At 43.0% G+C, this 13,404-nt stretch overlaps 1 long non-coding RNA gene across 2 annotated transcripts in view; it reads right to left on the reverse strand.

The window, feature by feature from the left end:
• Positions 1–4,530: 4,530 nt before the first annotated feature.
• LOC144389641 (uncharacterized) overlaps positions 4,531–13,404 on the reverse strand; it is a 69,321-nt gene continuing 60,447 nt past the window's right edge. Inside the window, exons 4-5 of one of the 2 annotated variants that reach the window (XR_013453778.1) lie at positions 9,235–9,335; positions 4,531–7,167 (exon numbers count right to left, since the gene is read on the reverse strand). This is a non-coding gene — a long non-coding RNA (uncharacterized LOC144389641). Of the gene's footprint in view, positions 7,168–8,865; positions 9,336–13,404 lie in introns of those variants that run through there. The other variant, XR_013453777.1, reaches the window with a different exon arrangement.

Genomic DNA, 13,404 nt, shown 5'->3' on the forward strand with positions numbered 1-13,404 from the left:
ACAGAGATTCAACCAAGCCTAAACATTTTTTTTGTTTTTTCAGCAGTGAATTTAAGCTCTCGGCTAAAATACTCAAAACTACACATATGAGTTGGTAAAAAACATTTAAAATGTCTCCTTTAACACGTGTTCTACACAAATCCAATCACAGATAAAAAACACAAAGCATTGCAATATTTAAAAACCCATTTCGGAGCCATTGACCCATTGCAGAGACATAAATGAGAATATGTAAATCGTATTATCACTTCTATTTGAATGTGAACAAAACCGTAACAACACAATTTATACAACCAACACTGAGGGTCTTTCTGACTGATTCTCTGTTAATAAATTACAAATTGTATTACTGCGTTTTAAAACTCTCTGCACCTTTGCACTGCGGTCTAAACGTCTTTAGGGTATCTGGCGGTCTGCTGGTTTTGAGACAGAAGAGCCGTGTGTGTGTGTGTGTGTGTGACTGACTGTGTGTCTGTCTCCGGGTGAGCTCCAAGTCCGTTGTCTCCTAGCACTTCCATTCCAGTCATCTCCAACTTAAAGAAAGTAGCACAATGAAACTAGAATTCAGGTAGAGACGAATTAAAAACCTTGTACTAGCTTGACTTCTCTTCTTTTTTTGTATTTCCGAGTTAAAGGATGATGATAACCTAAACAATTATTTATTGCAGGAGGGTTTGTAAAGAATCCTTTGGATTGAGACGTTTTTACTGCTGTATAGTGATATCTAACACACCTTCTTCTCAAGAGGTTTGGCTCTCTGGTGCAGAGACACAAACTCCTTGGTTTTTTGAGCCACAATTCAGACAATGTAAGCACAATGAACACAAAGCATTTTGTGGCACTTCATAATAAAGAATAATCTTAACCAACAAGGGCAGTTGTCACAGTTGTGTGTCTTTTTTCTTCTTGTAAATCACAATACAAACAGGAGCAGCATTTAGCTTGTAGCTGCTGTGCTGCACTTAAATAGTACACCATAAGGTTTTGAATTCCTTTTAAACTCTTTTGACCTTTTGCACTGTCTGTTAAATTAGCTTTTTAAAGCAATTCATGTGGATAAAGTGTTTGTTCCTTTAAGTCAGAGGAGTGTTCATTTACATTGAGTAACACTCGACTCTGCACTCCACAGCCCATACTTCAGAGGAGCTTAGTAAATATTGCATGTGTAAAGAGGGACCGGGCAAACACTGATGCACACTGGGCTCATTAGCACTCTTTAGGCTGGAAGCTATCTACCAGTAATGGGCTGCCTGGACGGCCAAATGCAGCCATTTGTTCATTACACCTTTTAGCAGACATTTAGCCGTGATTACACTACTTTGTTTCAGATGTTAAGTATTCTCTATAACCTTAATTATCGAACAAAGATTGAAGTTTAGAAAAGGTAGTTTTAACTCCCAATCTATTATTTTGTCACATCTTCTAGACTCTAGTATGGAACACTAACATGTGTCCGTCTACATACACCTACTACACAATACAAGACAAACAAGGGAGGGACACCGTAGAAACGACTTTTAAAAACTAAATCATGTTCCTCAATGAAAACGATAAAGCTGGGAAACACAAGGACATGATGCTTCTGTGTACTGACGCAGGGGGGTCACACGGTGTGTTGTGATAGCGACAGTAACGTCTACAGAAAGCACACGAAAAGACACCACAGGTGCTCTGAGATCGTGGGATTCCGGTGACATTGCAGATATGCAGCAACCTTTATCTTTCAGCGACTTTGGTTAAAAGGTGACCAGGACAGGCCTCATTGCAGCTGTACGTCATTTCAAAGCAACAACATTTTGTGTAATTGGCAATTTTACAACTCTTCAAAGGACACAACTTACAGTATACCTAAAAATCCCTTTTCCCTACTTTTGTCAATGCCATTTATATTTAGTATATATGTTTTTGTTACGCACATTATACCAGCTGGTAGGTTTCTAATCCTCTGGTGGAGTCACAGAGAAATTGTAGTTTTGCCGCTTCAGACTGACGTCACTAACATGCGTCTCCCGTCGCATCGTAACTGCGTCGCTTAGTGAAAGTGGAGTTGGATCCGCTAAACACCGCGGTTGTCTTTTCCTCTCCTCATGAATTCTCCTAACCATCTTCCCTTCACCCTGTGACGTTTTCCACAGAGATCAAGGAATAGTCGTTAGGAATAGACGTTAGGAGGACAATTCGAATCCAGCCAAAATCTATTGTTGCTATGTCAACACTGGTGGTATTCAAGGCAATAAACTATCTACAGTATCCATAGTAGTAAACTATCTGAACTGATTCAACAAAGACACAATGCAGCACTCGGCAGCTTTATGAAGTATAGTATATTTCCCAACCCTGACCAAGAAATTGGTTTCACAGCAGTTACAAAAAGACAGAAATATTGCTGCCCACATCTATGAATCACCTTCGCCTCCCTCCGGTCTTCGAGCTTCTTCTTTCTCCTCACCTCTCTTTTTTTTCCCCTCTGATCTTTTCCCCTCCTTTTCCCACCTCTCCTTACATCTGGATTCCTCTCCCCTCCCGCCTCGTATCCTTTCTTCCTCCCTCCCCCATCTCCATCACCTGTCTGCTCTTTCCTGTATCTCCTCCTTCCTGCGTGGTCTCCTCTACCCTTCATTCTCTCTGCTGCCGAGTCAAACCAGGCCATCAGGCCTTTGAGGACCTGAAAGTCATTTAACTCCTGGTAGATAATAAGTCTTAGAATATAGCTCCTCTCAGATAATAAGCTTTATCACTTGATTGCTCTGCACACTCCCTACTGTCTTTAGATTCATGTCCAGGGACCTAGTCAGGCAAATCACACTATTTCCTCCTGGCAAGTCAAATTAACACTGTGTGTGAGTGTGTGTGTGGGGGGGGGTGTGTATCAAGACTACTCATTACAGGGAATGAGAGATTGCTGAGGGTGCAAAATGAAATCACACCGGCCACAAGGTTAGTTAGTAGTGAATGTGGAATGAGTTAAAGATTTAATGGTACACAACTGTGACATGAACATGTGTATTTACCTCATGCCGACCCTTAGAAACGTCTGTCTCTTTACCTGTCCTCTTTCCTATTCTGCTCTTTAACTTTCACATCTTGTCCTCCTCTCATACCCACGCAGTTCTGGACTCGCCATGCTAATGCCAGTTGATAGATACCGCAAACACACAGTAAACATTTCTGGGTACTGGGTACAGAAACAACCCAGATGTCGATCAAAGCGCTGCACACAGGCCCACAATGAGCTAAACGACTGATGTCACTAATGTAAGCATGCCGCTGTAAGTAAGCGCTTGTTTTGGAGGTTTTGCTGATGGGGCTTTAAACCGAATTATCGAAAGATGGATTGGAGACATAAATAGACAAACATGCAGTTCGAGTGTCCATGTGAAAAATATAAATATGACCAAAGGGTAAGGGTCGCATCAGGTGTCAGAGAGCAGATGTTTAACCAGTCTGATGTCATAGCTAATCACGATGACCTCAGACTTGTCTGTGATCAGCTGTGGGAAATGTTTTGCAGGTTGACAAAGCAGAAATTTAATGAGCACATCAGTCATCCTCTCTTTCCTTCTTTCCGTTCCCTCGTCTCTCTTCGTGTCTCCTCTCATTCATGTCGTCTCTCCTCCACCCAACCTCTGTAACATTAGCCAGAGCAGTAATAAATCAAGATTCCTCTGGGTTCCATGATGTCAACTGTCAAAGCAGGCATCATTATGTGCTTTATGAACTAAGTCTTGCCCTGCTGTGCTGGGATCGCGCATATCAATTTAGATACAGTCCAACTGATATTAAATTGCTTTTTTTTCGTCTGCTACGTCCGCTTTGTAAACCACTTGTCCTGTGGTTTTCTTTGAAAAAGCCGAGAAATCAAAAGGGAGCCACGTCATTTTTTGACATCATAATTTTGCAGTATTTTAGTAGATACAAGGGGAACGCTGTGTGCGTCTACCTCCACTTATGTCCATGGAGTTGTGGCACAGAGGATACAGTCACAGTGATTAACAGACAGCAGCCTGCACCTGCACACGACACAGGAGGCCTCCACCCGCTTCTTATCGAACTTACAAACATGAAAACAAGTCTCTCTGCAGCCCTAGATATTAATATGAATACTATGAACAAAAGGCAAGTCTTCTGCAGCGGAGCTGTTACTCCTCATCCTCATTTTGCAGATACGCATGATACATATTGTTTAAAAAAATCGTCCTAGAGCAACGCCTTTAATTTATAAAACTAGGATGTCTTACGATACGTGGTATGATCCCGTAAAGACATGGGTGAGTAAACAATGTGTGAATCTACATAACATGTTATACTTGTGTCCTTCCTCGTCTCTGCCGAACAGTGAATGTAACCACGTCAGTGCGGAACAGCGCTGTGAATGTTCTCACCACTTCTCTCCCAGGCTATTTGTAGAGATGACAGCTGTCATCAGAAACATCATCGGGCTGGAGATGAATCCTATTCACAACTCCGGTGGGTGGAGGTGTGCAATTACATTTTCCCAGTCTTTTGTCTTTATATCACAAGAGGCTCACCTTTGCATTTAAAGATTTATTGTTGCTGCAAATCACTTGTCCGATACAATTTACTCAATATACATTGTGCCGATATGCATGTACAGCAAGCGATGATATTGATCTGTACAATAACAAGATGGAGAGGAGAGGAATTGGAGAGGACTCTTTTTCTAATGCACATTGTCAAAAATGGACAATAACATTTGACATCTCCTTCGAGACGGCTAACATACTCTGTTGGTAGATTCTCACACTCAGTTCAGTAACACTTCATTTCAGAACACAAAAATATCCACATTTACAGTCAAGTGTTTGCAGAAAGAAACAGCATAGGTGCTGAAGAAAAGGACCCCTAACAGCCAAAGAAAGCCGTCCTCTTGTTCTCAAACATAATGAAAATGATTATTTCTCACCTTAAAAATAGCAGCAACAGGCCTTCCACAGTAGAGCTGTTAAACCGGTGTCTACTCTGTTACCGCATGACAGGCGCCGCAACAAGACAGGAATACCGGCATTGCACGTGTGCATTCAAATGTGTGCATGCTGCGTGGAGGCCTCCATGTGCGTCCGACGGCGATGCGTCTCACCCACAGCCGACGAGTCATTGTTTCACCCAGAGGACACAAGTGCTTGAAGGCTGGCTGCAGGGCAGGCAGACCACATCATTTGTCTTACAATTGTCGTTGTTATTTATCCCGCGCAGTGTGTTATTTTGGTGGCCGATGGGACAAAGAAAACTAAAAGAAAAAACGTCAGGCGCACGCATGCACGTATACGACTTTGTGTCATTTGTAGCTTTTAATTTGACGCCTCTGTCGTGCACTGCAGGGAGAAGACTTGTAGCGTCAGCAGCATTCCTACCTGCGCTGACAGTGACAAAAGACATTCATATGCTTTATTTATTGTATAGTGGGCTGTTATTAAGTTTCCTTTTTTGAGCTGCAGAAACTTCTGAATAAAGCAAAACCCTTCAGTGTTCGATGTCTCAAATTCAAAGGGATGAATTCAGAGCAGAATAAGTTCACACATGAGCACCACTTGATGCTACATGTGCACACCAAAGAAAGATGGTGCATTGAAACAGTTTTTGTCTCTTGATATCCTCTGATCAACTGAAACACAGTAGTAATGTAAATGCCTTGATTTCCCATAATCTAGGTGAGTATGTTCTTTTTAAGTTATGTTTCTCCTCTGTTTTCTCCTCTTCTAAATATCAAATCATTTCCAGGACCAACACAAAACTACCACTACACCTGTTACTTCTGGATAATAATAATCATCAACATCAGCATTACTGGAGCTGCACAAACAGGAGCTCAGAACATCAGTACCCCACACTGTAAGCAGTGCAACAACAACAACAACAACAACAACGTACAACTGTTGAAAGTGTAATGGCCAAATAATGTAACCAAGTTCACAAGAGGTTCGTCTAGGAGGAGTCAACCATAAAAGCTCATCGCGTGAGAAGTAGGTGGAGGGAGCGTAGCAGCGAACTGTGTTGGCCTTCAGCAGAGGGACGGCAAGGACCGACATGGACACCTGTGTGAGTGGGACGGGATGTTTCCAGGCTGCTGGCAGCCGAGCAGCCGATGAAGTGCTGGTTGCTGGTGGCTCATTCCACAGCCTCCACACAACAGCATAGTGTTAACACCCATTGCATTAAAGACACACAAACAGAATATAGTCATTGTGCCCCTAAAAATGTATAGCCATCTTTATTTTACTCGGACATTGGATGAGCGCGCAGGCCTGCCTCTAAGCTCCGTGGCCGAGCAAACACCGGAGAGACAGAGAGACAGGGGCAGGGAGAGAGGGAGGGAGAGAGAGAGAGAGAGAGAGAAAGGGATAAGGGTTGGAGAATGAAAAGAGAGAGGGAGAAACGTAGAGGGTGGGGGAAGGAGAGAGGAAAAGAGAAGGTGGGTGGAGAAATGAGGGATAAAAGGAAATGAGACAGACAAAGAGAGACGGAGCACTTAGGGAGTAGAGCAGAGAGGCAGAGAGAGGAGGATGGGCGGATGGAGGGATAGAGGTAGCTCAGGGAGGAGAGGAGGGAGACTTGACCCAGATTGGGAGCCTAACAGCAGCAACAGCAGCAGCACCAGCAGCTGAGTGAGCCGGTGAATGTTTAATAGCGCCAACCACTTGCGCGCTGACAAACACACACACACACACACACACACACACACACACACACACACACACACACACACACATACATACGTGCACCCCCTCCCCCCCAAAACATAAAGCAAAGAAACACACAGGCACTGTTGACTGGGACTCTTGTTGCTGGAGTTCAGCTCGGGCCTGTTGAATTTCTGTGGCGGCGATGTGATTATCTCTCTGGAACCGTAATGAAAGAATAATGCAGACGTACTCCTGCTCACACGTAACCGGGGGACTCTGCTGTAATCCGGAAACCTCTGGTCCTCTAACGTTTGTCAATTTATACAAACAAATTAAATGCAGACAGGATACCTGGCTTTTTGCCTTGAATCGGTCCTGCAGCAGCACTCCAGTGGCTGCTGTTTAATGTTGCATCAATACTGCATTAGTGTTGCAGCCGCCAGTGCAACCTGTTCTGTCTTGTGCGAGTGACTACAGACAACATCCAACTTGAAACTTAAAATGTAGCTCGGGCTTACAGCATTTCCTGAAATTAGAAAAGCATCAGAATACAGCTGACATTAGTGCTGTTGTGTAATAACACAATAATACATTATTCTCTACTGGAGAACACCTCCACATATGAAGGAGCAATCTCTTCAACTATCATACAGCATTAGAATTTACACCTGTGCTCCACTGACGCGATGTCAAATCGCTTTCTGTGGAAATGCGCCTATTACAATATTGTGTGCAATGACAAGCAGGACTTCCCCTACAGGCCCGAACCAACCAGATACATTTTAGGGATAGTTACATCCGTGATGTAGCGGAACTAAAGATAACAGCTAGCTTGCTCGTTGTTATAGAAAACACCATCGCCTTGAAAAAAGGCTTTGCACGATAAGATATTATGCTGCTCCAAATTGGAAAAATGGATGATAGTGGTCACCAGTAAGATCTCAGCATATTCAATCCTTCTCTTCTACAAATACTGTAGTTATCAGTATAAGTTTTATAACAGTGTGATGTCTGTAATATTGAATTTCACTATAAAAAACAAATACTCCTGCCTGTAATGTGGTGAACTAGTGGCCCAGCCAATTGAAACAGACGCAGAACGTTAAACAACTTCAGAAATAAAAGTAAAAGTAGAATACACACAAACATGAAAAAAGTTGGCCTTTGAGTTAAACCTGAAAACAAATAATTAATCATACATTCATTGTCCCTTAGTTGTTTCTTCGAGCTAAAGGAGAGTCTTATGAAAGAGAGAAGCGAGAGCAAAACTGCATAAAACATATGGAAAACAGGACAAAAGGATTAGTAGGATAATATACGGCTGCCCCCCAACACAAGACACACAGCATCCTCACATTACATACACACAAATACACTCACACATATGTGCAGAACACACTGCTTGTGAATGCAGCAATGCTGAATGTTTACCGCTACGCTCAACTAAGCAGAAATGAGACTGAAGTGGAATCTGCGCTAAAGCCTCTTCTCTACGTTCTTCATCTTCTCTTTCTTTTGCATGTCACCCGGTTTCTTTCTCTCCTCTCGCTCTGTTTTCCTTGTTTCAGAAGTCAGCACTCTTGTTCATGTTTTCAACTCCAGTGAGTCACCCTGTGTGTGTGTGTGTCTGTGTGTGTGTGTGTGTGTGTGAGAGTGTTTGTCAGGCTGCTATTTCAGCACTTTCCAGCGCTATCGATTCAAACCAGCCTGCAGGGGGAAAACCAGGCCCCTTACAGCCACACACACACACACACACACACACACACACACACACACCTTAAGTTATATATTACAGACACACAATTGATAAGACGAATGTGGACTCACTTCCACACAAAAACACACACAGGCTATGACACACACACACGTATAACAACATTTTTTAAACATCCATTTGGTTTATGGTTGAGGATAATGTATGTTATATTCTCACACAGTCTTTACATGCGTGTGTGTGTACAGTATGCATGTAACACTTCATGATTGTGAGGATAATAGTGTTCATCCAGGTTTATATGTTTGACCTTCACTTACAGTACTGTACACCCAGCAGGGAAGTGAAGAGCGGATGCGCACATGCAGTGTGATGACTCAATTGCTATATTAAAACCGGTTCTCTGCATACGTGTGTGTGTGTGTGTGTGTGTGTGTGTGTGTGTGTGCATACGTGTGTCTCAGGGAGAGAAGGGAATATGTTAATGTGTTTCAGTTTGCGAGGTTAAACTATTTTTTTTTATTTTTTTGTGCATACGTACAGTTATCTGTACATGTTTAACCGAGATATAATGTGTGTGTGTGTGCGTGTGTGCGCGCACATGTATGTGGCTAGTTTACCAAATGTGACCAAAGCAGTTTGACATTAGCAGGAGTGTTTGTGTACTTGCGAGTGTGGAAGAGAACACAAAACAAACTGATTTGTGTTTCTAGTGAGGCAGGACTTGATGTGTTTGGACTCCCAGTCAAGGTCACACACACACACACACAAACAAACAAAAACCCACGCACACACACACAGACACCCTCACACAGTGGACACACTTATTTGGACACATGTGTTCCATTTATGCATGCAGTCTTACACACACACACTCACCCTCCAGTGCGTGATTGAAGGATACGCAGCAGGTGTGGGTCAAACCAATAGGGCCACATCACACCTCACAGCGTGGCGTAATCCTCCGCCGCTGACCTCAGCTGAAAATAGAACCAGGAAGTAGTTATTTCAAGATCTAATTTCCACGCGCACCGGGGGTAGACCACAATTAGCACAACATCTCTGTCTCTCTGACTGCCTCCTACTGGCACTCCACCACTTGTCTCACTGTAACGATGAGCCAGAGGAATTCGACGGCGACTCTCGGTTCTATTTATGTTGTAAAACAAGCTGCATTTTGAAACGCAGGTTCACTGAATCTGCTGTACAGTCTGTGCTTGTGAGGAAATTGCCAACTGAATCAACCATGCTGGATGCACCTTACATCTCTTTATCATCGACTCCCGCTTCTGCAAAGCATATTATTATTATATTATATTATACAGTAGTACTTTGCTGTGTTGTGACTGACAAAGCTTTTATGAATCCGCAAAAACGACATTGTTTTACAGCGAAGAAGTCACACGAATGAGAACCAGAGACCAGTGGGTCAAGGAGACAAGCTGAAAGGACTTTTGCCACAAGTTTCACACGTTTTCAGTTGAGTGAACACAAAATCATTACGCGTGACAGATGAAGCAGCCGTGCGATATGAGAGTTACTGGAAGAAATCAAAGATGTCCTTGACTCTGCGTTCACATTCCATCCCAGCAGTTGTTAAACTCCTCACTACATTATTTAATTATTGTCATCAGGATCGTTTCAAACAGTCACAGCAGCGGGAAAATCGCAGTCTGCACAAGTACACAACGACTTTTTGTTTTCGCTGTTCAGTTTGTGCGGGTTGGCCGTGCTGCTGATAAGTTGGCAAATGTGAACGTACGCAAGGGCCACAGTGTGACATCCACAAAATACCTCCTTCCTTCCTCTTAATTCAGTAGTTGGGTTTGTCCGCTGCCTGTTCATGATACACTTGTATTACTGGATTACTGGAATAAATTGAGTCACTGTGCTAACGCCAATAATAACAGTCACTACGGAAAATCACAGATTGAAAGATTAGATCCCAAAATAACGGCTGCCTGCTAAACTGTCAAGTGTGTGTTTATAATTTACAGCCTGCACAAAGCTGGTGTGTGGCTGTTGTAAAATGGGATCACAGAGTAGATGGCTGCCTGCTAATCTTGCTGGTTCAGTCGCTCTCATCCACTCACTGTCTCATTACAAGCACGTCGCTTACATGGTAACACACACACACACACACACACACACGCGTAAACTTGTACAGGAGTAAAACTACAGCAGTTAGGACACGGCAGACAACACAGGTCATCAATAATTTACTCATATCGTACTCTGGTCTTGTGCGATTCTGTCAATGTCTTTGACCTCTTCACAGATGCGTATTTAGAGAATAACTTGTTATAGCGTCTCACCTGTTGTCCTGTGTAGATTGTTGCATGTTCCCCACAGCAGTGAAGCTGAGAAGAACATGCAACAAGGAGCACAAGAAGCTACAATCCTTCCATTTTTTCTGCCATAAATGTTTGACTGCAAAGAGATTTTCATTCATTTTAAACCCGCAGACAGCACTTTTCAAAGGAAGTGTTGTAAAGCACGACGTGGTAAAAGAGGACCGCACACACACACATACACTTGTACACACACTCTCTCTCTCGCACACACACACACACACACAGAGTGGCACCTACTCCCCATTAATCTTTACAATGAACAATTAGACTGTAGAGGGAAAACAGTCAGCCAGAGTTCCTCTTTTGAGAAACTACCAATATGCACTGAGTCATCGGCATCCTGGTGACAGTGACATCACTGGAATGCTTAATTGTTTCCTTGTTTTTCCTCTTTTTTTTTGCTAATCGTGAAACAATTCAAATCCATTTCTCATTTTCTTGCTTGCGGAAAGCTGAAGAAAAAATAGAAAGTTTAAATTCCGTTTTTGTTATTGGATCAAGTCACTTGCCAACTGATTATTTCCTTGTGAGCGTGTGGTACAAAGCTCCCGATAAAGCGCTGACGAGCCGTGACGAATGTTCTCATTTTTCTTCACATAATGCTGACACACAGATTTTTTTTGTAATGTATAATGCATCTTTCAATGTTATCTCGGGCTACGGTGATACAGTATTAAAAACACAATTGCATTGCAACTGTCAGTCTGTGTGTGTGTCTGTCTTTCTGCATATCTTGGGACAACACTTTTCCCCAGCGATTAGCCGGCTTTGGTTTGTTGTACTTTTGAAGAGCACCAGGCTTGTTTCTGTAACCGAGCTGCACCGCTGTCCTGCATGGACTCAATTAAACATTGGAATCACACCGGCCGTCGTCTCAGGAGCTATAAGACACCCGGTGTATCTTTAATGTTCTTGACACAACAATCTAAATTTGGTGATTATGAGATGATGGGAAGCAGACATAGTTGCCATGGACACGTGGCTTTAGAGACTTCCCCTCCACATGTTGCCTTTGAATTTGAGTTTGAAGGATCTCGCTCTGTTTTGGAAAGAATATAGTTGACGCTACTGATACCAAGAGACCCTGCCTATCACTCCTATTGATTTATTGCCATTCTCAGTTCATACTGGCAAAACAAAAAACCTTCCCATCACCGCCTCTAAAGGTATTGGCCTGAAGACAACGCGTGCAGACGCAGCTAGGTACCAAAAGCTCTCTTGCAGCCTCCTGGCGCTCTGGTTGTCACCGTGTGTTTGTTTTTTGTTTTGCATTTCAGAGAGCTGGAAGTTCAACTCGTGCACACAGAACATCTTCTCACCTGCGTGTCCGCCACCCACTGACTCCTCTCGTCTTCTCCTCCCCCAGCGTTCGTCTCACACTTGAGCCGCTCTGCCGGCTCAAGTGTGGAGATCTCTCCCCCTTTTTCTCTCCCCCTCTTTCTCTCCCTCTCTCTGTCTCTGCCGTAGGACAGCAAATTCATCTCGGACGGAACCACGAGCCCTTCTCCATGTTTACATCCCCCCCGTGTGTGTTGGTGAGCGTCTCCTCTCGTAGGTGTGTGTGTGTGTGTGCACCCAAGTGTGTTACAGCTGAGCGTGTGCGTGCGTGTGACTTGCTAATTTGATTAACGAGTGTAAACAGTTCAGCTAACGTTAATGACGACCAAGCAGTCTGCTGCTGCAGCCAGTGGGCTTCATACTGATTGCTATCATCATGAAGATAAACCCATGGAGCAGGATGTGTGCGTGTGTGTTTTGTCTGGATTGGCGTGCTTTGTGTATTTCCTTTTTTTAACGTGTAGACCAGTGCTACAGGCTGTGTGTGTGTGTGTGTGTGTGTGTGTGTGTGAATGGGAACTAGTTTATACTCTCTCACCGCTCAGAGGAGAAGCTGCAGTAGGGAGAGACAAACAAGGTCCCACTATTTGCGCCTGTAATAAAACAGACATTTAACACGTTGTCCATCAACGATGACTCACACCCGATGACAAAATGTAATTTGCCATCTTGTGGTTTAACTAGCAGGTCTGATATCACGGTTTGATTATTTTAACTAAGCAACAGGTCGGTTGTTACTTTGTCTTGTAAATAACGGTTGTTCTTCATTGCCTTCGGAAATGACGCATACGAGCTGTTTTTAGCTGCCAGCCCTCAGCGGAATGACACCATCTATGTTCAAAACACAGCGTCCCTAAATTTAAACAATTTGGAAAAACGTAGGTATCGTTGTTATTCTGAGTACACCCGACTGCATCTAGATGAGAATATCAATAACACGACGAAAACAGCTCACTAGGAATAAGGACTTTTCCCAATTGAAAGCAAAATTTGTGAAACTTTATTTCATATTTTTGGCCAAGACCAAGTCTTGATCTGACATGTTCACGTGATAAGCTGTGTGCTTCATGTGTGGAAGGGACTCACCCCCATTCGTTTATATGTAAGGAGACCTTACTTAAGAAGCATTGTACATTATGTATTGGAATTTGAATATGAATTGAATTGTTACTGCATAAAAAAGGTTTTACACTTTGATCATAATTCCTGTTCGTCTTAAAGATTTTATCACCAAGTAGCTGGTGCACAATTTACAATTTTCACAATAAACAACAAATTGATTTGAAATTAGTCAGCGTCCACTCTTGTTCCAATAGTATTACTGATGCATCCCTATGGGAACATTGTCAAGAAACAA

Source organism: Gasterosteus aculeatus, chromosome 20, assembly GCF_964276395.1.
Source record: "Gasterosteus aculeatus chromosome 20, fGasAcu3.hap1.1, whole genome shotgun sequence".
Lineage (NCBI taxonomy): Eukaryota > Metazoa > Chordata > Actinopteri > Perciformes > Gasterosteidae > Gasterosteus > Gasterosteus aculeatus.